Below are 6287 nucleotides of genomic sequence, written 5' to 3'. Positions count from 1 at the left end.
AAAATTTCTTTCTACAGGGGGATGATATGACAAACTGAGAATTTTTTGCTTTTTTTCAGACAACCATCGCGACTTGTCACAAATTTTTCGGGATGAAAATTTCTTTCAACATGGGAATGATGTGACATTTGTCAATTTCAGGCTAACTCCGTTAATTCAAACTTAAGATCACACGAACTCTAACACATATCTCATTACATTTAAATTAGGGTTTAAATGCCGCATGACAATCATTACACAAGTAGTCTTTCGGAATTTCACCGAACCACACACAAGTCGACTCAAACCGTTGGTGAACAAACGATAAATATCAAAACAACAAGTATTTGATAATTATGTGTCAAGTTTATGTGTTACTTAATATTTATATGTAGAACATTAATTAATAAGTAAAAGTTTTATTTTGTGCTTAGAATTAAACTTACAAGAGGTTTAAGGTGCAATGTGTAACTTAATTAAGTAAATATTATATAAACAAATTATTAATCATAACACCCTAATTACTCCCTCTCTCATCCCTCTCCTCTCAACCGACGGCAGCCCCCCCCCCCCCCCTTTCTCTTGATCGAACCCGAAGCCACAAGGCACACACACACGCATACAAGTTGATTTCAAGCTTGATCGAAAGGATTAAGAAGCTAACTATATAAAAATAAACACCATATCTAATCTAATCTATCAATTAATTGCATGATTAAACCTGTAAATCATAAACCATAATTGTTATACATGTTGATTATTGACATGCTAGGGTTGTATGAATGATTTCTAGTTCATAGGTTATTTGTATGGTTGAGTTTTGATGAAAACTGATGCTGGACAGATTCTTAAGTGCATGTTGAAATGACTGTAACTCAATGTTAATTTTGTCTTTGGAAGTGATTATTGATTCTATGATGTAGTAGGTCGAGTCTAGTTTCTAAAGAGTCTGAGTTTGTAATTTTTGGACGTGTAAAAGTTAGTTTTTATTATTTTACAAATCTATTGTGCAAGTCTGATTCAGGGAGTCTACTGGTAGGCTGTTTTGAAATTAATATATCTCATAAACGACAAGACCCAATTGAGTTAGATTCTACTTCTGGAAGTTAATATTTTTGAGTTAGGAATCTAGACAATTGGTCTGGCATTAATTGGATTTTCCATGTAACGGAAATAACAAAATAACATTATGTTGCGCATGATAATGACTGCTGTGTGTTTACTGAGTTATTTTAATCATTGTGAGAAAAACCATATATGATAAAAACATAATAAAAATATACATAGAAACCTAACTCCACGTTTTCTTCTGTGATGAATTTTGGTGATTTTATTGACTGGTTATGATCTATTAAATAGAATCATTTTTGTCAGGTTAAAATCTGCCTGGATAAATTAGCTGTTGAATTACTTATAAATTAACATGAAAAGTGAATTGTTGCTCGATGTTTGCTATGTTTTGATTTAATTTCCCTTGTGGGGAATAGTTTGCTAGTATTGTACAATGGTAACACACTTAACACTTAATACTTATTCACACATGTAAACTATCACCAACGTGTTTGTCGAGTCACACCTGTTTCACAAAGTAACACGAACACATCTCATGTGTCGAGTCTAGGGACTCACTCGTAGTTAAAATACTTAGAAAATCTCATTTTCTTTTTAGAACACTAGTGATGATTTTCAGTGACGCACACTTTACTCGGATATTTTTGTTATCTTCGCAAACAGTGAGTTTCACGGCCCTTTTACTCTTTAATGCTTTTATTAGGGGGAGATGACATACTCCAACGCTTTAGATTTTGTTTATTCATTATATATCACTTGTAAGGCTAAGTGGCAACAAACCAACTAAAGTCCTTGTGAACATTGAAGCAGTTAATATTTGGATAATATCGAGTCACCTTTGAGTAGTACTACTGGTATTTGACAAAACCCCAGCCAACTCTAAACTCGATTGTAGGTCGAGTGGGTGTAATCTTGGCTAACACATTACCATGGTCGTGGTTGACATGGTGGAAAGGCAATCGTTAAACAGTCAGCTTCGGTGTCGAACACTTAGTAATGCATGCTTGATAGGTTAGCTACCTATCGATATATAATTGACTTAACAATATCTGGTAACGCTAAAACGAGAATGTTTTAATTTATGTAAAACATGTGAACTCACCAACCTTTGTGTTGACACTTTTAGTATGTTTATCTCAGGTAGCCGAGGCGGCGAGTGGTATAAGACATGTATCACTGAAAACCATTGTTTTAAAACTTCTTTTAAATTTTTTATCTCTATAACTTGTGTTTTAAGTCGTCCTGTGTGGCGCAACTATTTGCTTTACACTTTTCGCTTCCGCATTTACTTAAGACTTGATGTCTTTGTGGTTTTGAAAACTTTATTTATGGCATTTGATTATAACTAATGATTCCGATCCTGTTAGTTCACCCCTCTGATGGTAAAAATCCATTAGTGGATTTTTGAGGGTGTGACATCTTTGAATATGGTGGGCCAATAAATCCCACATTGAAGCACCCGGTAACTCCATTTTCTGACCTCTAAAATGACCCCCACACGCCGATGCATGTGCATGAGTCAAAACCTCCAACACCCATCGGAATGGGGAATACAGCTCTTATCACTTGATCTGAATGGTTCATCTTAAATATTATTATGTCACTTGGGCCGTGAACCGTTGCCTTCTTTTCTTCACCCAATGACTTGGAATAGACCCTGTGACTAAATAATTCACTTGGGCATACCACGGTGCGGTCGACACGGCTAACAATTGTTCGTCGCTAAATCGTTCATTTATCTCCATCGGGTCATCAACACCCTCCAACGGAATCCGGAATAGGTGATCTGCCACTTCATTTCACAACGCCTTTTTATCTTCTGAACCTCCAAATCAAACTCTTGTAAAGGCAATACCCACTGAATTAAACGCGCTTTTGCGTCCTTCTTCTCCATCATATACCGAACCGCACTATGGTCCGAACAAACAATCACCTTACTCCCCCAAATATATGAGCGAAACTTATTCAAAGCATACACCATCGCAAGCAATTCTTTTTCGGTGGTGGTGTAATTAAGTTGTGCCTCGGATAATGTTTTACTCTACACAATAAATTACCACTGACTTTTTATAAATCTGTTGACCCAAAAACCGCTCCGATAGTATTATCACTAGCATCACACATAATATCGAACGGCTTTGACCAATCTGGCGGTTGCAAAATGGTAGTTTTCACCAATTTGTGCCTTCAAAACATTAAGCGTGAGCACACACTCATTAGTAAAATCAAAAGGAGTATCTTTTAACAACAAATTAACATAATGGTTTAGTAATCACAACTAAAACCCATAATAAATCTCCTATAAAAGCCCGCATGCCCCAAAAATGACCTTACCCCTTTAATGTTTTTAGGTGTAGGTAAAGATGATATTACCCCGATTTTTTCCTTATCCACTTACATTCCCCTGTCTGAAATTACGTGACCCAACACAATACCCTCTTGCACCATGAAATGACTTTTCTCCCAACTTAGAACCAAATTTGTCTCAACACATCTTTTTAAAAATTTTTCTAATTCATTGAGACAAGTTTCATAAGTTGGACCAAAAATGGAAAAGTCATCCATAAATACCTCAAATGAATCCCCGACCATGTCCAAAAAAATACTAATCATACAACATTGAAATGTGGCCGGGGCATTGCACAATCCGAATGGAATTCGTCGAAAAGCAAAAGTGTCATACGGATACATGAAGGTGGTCTTGTGTTGGTCATCCGGGTGGATAGCAATTTGATTATATTCCGAATACCCATCCAAAAAACAGTAATAATTTTGACCCAATAATTTTTCAATAATTTGGTCAATAAAAGGTAATGGAAAATGATCTATAGATGTAGCTGCATTTAATTTACGATAATCAATGCAAACTCGCCACCCGGTGATGGGTCGGGTGGAGATTGTTCACCGCTATCATCTTTAATTACTTGTATACCTACTTTTTTTGTACCACCTGTTTAGGACTTACCCAAGCACTATCCGAGATGGGATAGATAATTCCCGCATCTAACCACTTTATTACCTCCTTCATCACAACTTCTCTCAAATTTGGATTCAACCTTCTTTGAATCTCTCGGGTTGGTTTTGTATCCTCGTTGGTGATAATTTTGTGCATGACTATAGACGGACTAATGCTTTTTAAGTTGGCAATTGTCCAACCTATACGCCTTGTTCATATTCAACACCTTCAAGAATTATTGCTCTTGAAACTCATCCAAATTAGATGCAATAATGACCAGTAGTGTGTCATTATCCCTCAAAAACGCATACTTCAAGTGGCTAGGCAAGTCCTTCAATTCCAATTTCGGTGGGCATTCCAAAGACGGTTTTATACCGAATTGATCTCGGCCGATAGACTTTCAATTCGATGAGTCCATGGTGGTCGTCCCTCTTTTACCGCCAACACATCTTGATTCTTCTCTTCCATCCTCAATGCACAAAGATGTACCTGTTCAGAAAAATAACAAACACATGCTTCCAAAGCATCTTCCTCATAATCATGTGGTTCACACATGTCAACTATATCTTCCATACAACACTCATCACCACATAAAGAATTAGATCCGTTAGTGAACACATTTAATCTCATCTTCCTATATCCAAAGGCCATATCAACCATACTAGATCGACAGTCAATAATAGCATGAGCGGTGTTTAAAAACGGTCGACCCAATATAGCATTTTGTTGTTGGTTCGAGTCAAATGGATAGTAAAATTCTTCAACTGTTACTATCATATCCCGCACAATCCCTCGTGGGAGTTTATGAGACAAATTGGCTAACACAACCATTGTCTCAACCCGTTTCAAAGGACAAAAATTGTATTGCTCATATAAACCCCCTGGTAAAATACTTACTCCGGCTCCAAGATCTAACAACGCCCTTGACATTTGAAAATCACATACTTGAATTTATTAAAGGCGTTCCCAGATCTCGGAGCTTAGGAGGAATATGTCCTTTTAAAACCGCACTTACCCGCTCGGTTATATCAACTCGTTTAGGTACTTTTTGTTGCCTCTTTTGGTTGCATAATTCTTTTAAAAAAATTTTGCATAAGCGGGTACTTGCTTAATTGCCTCAAGTAAAGGTAAATTTACCTTTACTTGTTTAAAAACTTCCCACATTTCTTGTTTTTGAGGTCCTCTTCATCAAGTTGATTTCTCCTTTGCATGTCTTGTTGCATCACCTTGAGTATCTCCATAACTTCATTCCCACTTTATGAACTTTGACCCGAAGATCCACTTTGACCACCACCCGTTTGTTGAAACCCTTGATTGTTCCCATCATGAAAATTACCTTGATTGTTGTATTGTTGGCGAGGAACATAATTTCCTTGATTCCCTTGGAAATTCGGATTGGATTGAGTACCCGGATTCCCATAGAGAAAGTTTGGATGATTTCTCAACCCGAGGTGGTAAGTGTTTGAATTCATCTTGTAATTTCTACCACCTCCCCCTTGACCTTGAAGTGCATTCACCTCATCCACTTGTAATTGACCCACCGTACACACATCCGAAGCATGACCCTACTCATTACAATTCGTAAAAACATCGATTACTTGATTAGTGGTTGGTACCCCGCCATCTTCCATAGCTTGTACTATGGTCTTCCAATTGCCGATCTTGCTCTTCTTCCGGTTTGAGCCTTTCTCTTTAATGTGACTGCCATTAGCTCTAGATACGTCCAATCATCTTTTTCATAATTAGTACCAAATGTACCATTTATGATTGACCTTAAATCCCGCTCATCTTCCATACTCAACCCCTCATGAAAAGCATTCAACAATTCCCAAAGAGCAATACCATGATGAGGACAATTCTTAATCATCATGTTAAACCGCTCAAATGCTTCATGAAACATCTCACCCAATTGTTGTTGGAAAGTTCTCAATCTTCGTCTTGCATCATTGGTCTTTTGAGGCGTGTAAAATTCTTCCAAATATCTTTGTTGCATCTCGGCCCAAGTATAAATGGATGCGGAAGGTAATGTGTAAAACCATCTCTTCACCTTATCTTCCAACGAGAATTGGAAAAGAACCACCTTAACCTCATCTGATGAAAACCCTTGACCCTCAATCGTGTTGCAAATAGAGTCATACGCCTCCAAGTAAAAGTAAGGTTCCTTTGTTTCTAAACCCTGTATACTTTGGTAGACTTTGGAGTGAATTGGTTCTAACCTCAAATGTCCTTCCTTGTTGATTTTGAGGAATAACCACCGGAGATGGATTATTAGTGATAACTG

The 6287-nt window shown here is 37.2% G+C and overlaps 1 pseudogene; it reads left to right on the top strand.

The window, feature by feature from the left end:
- The first annotated feature begins 5844 nt into the window (after positions 1 to 5844).
- LOC143602824 (small nucleolar RNA R71) lies at positions 5845 to 5945 on the top strand (annotated as a pseudogene).
- Positions 5946 to 6287: the final 342 nt, after the last annotated feature.

The sequence above is a fragment of the Bidens hawaiensis genome, unplaced genomic scaffold, assembly GCF_021521415.1.
Source record: "Bidens hawaiensis isolate Kalapana, Puna unplaced genomic scaffold, B.hawaiensis_p1.1 tig00059903_1, whole genome shotgun sequence".
Classification (NCBI taxonomy): Eukaryota; Viridiplantae; Streptophyta; class Magnoliopsida; order Asterales; family Asteraceae; genus Bidens; species Bidens hawaiensis.
The sequence above is the reverse complement of the archived record's forward strand: the minus strand, read 5'-3'. Positions and strand labels throughout refer to the sequence as shown.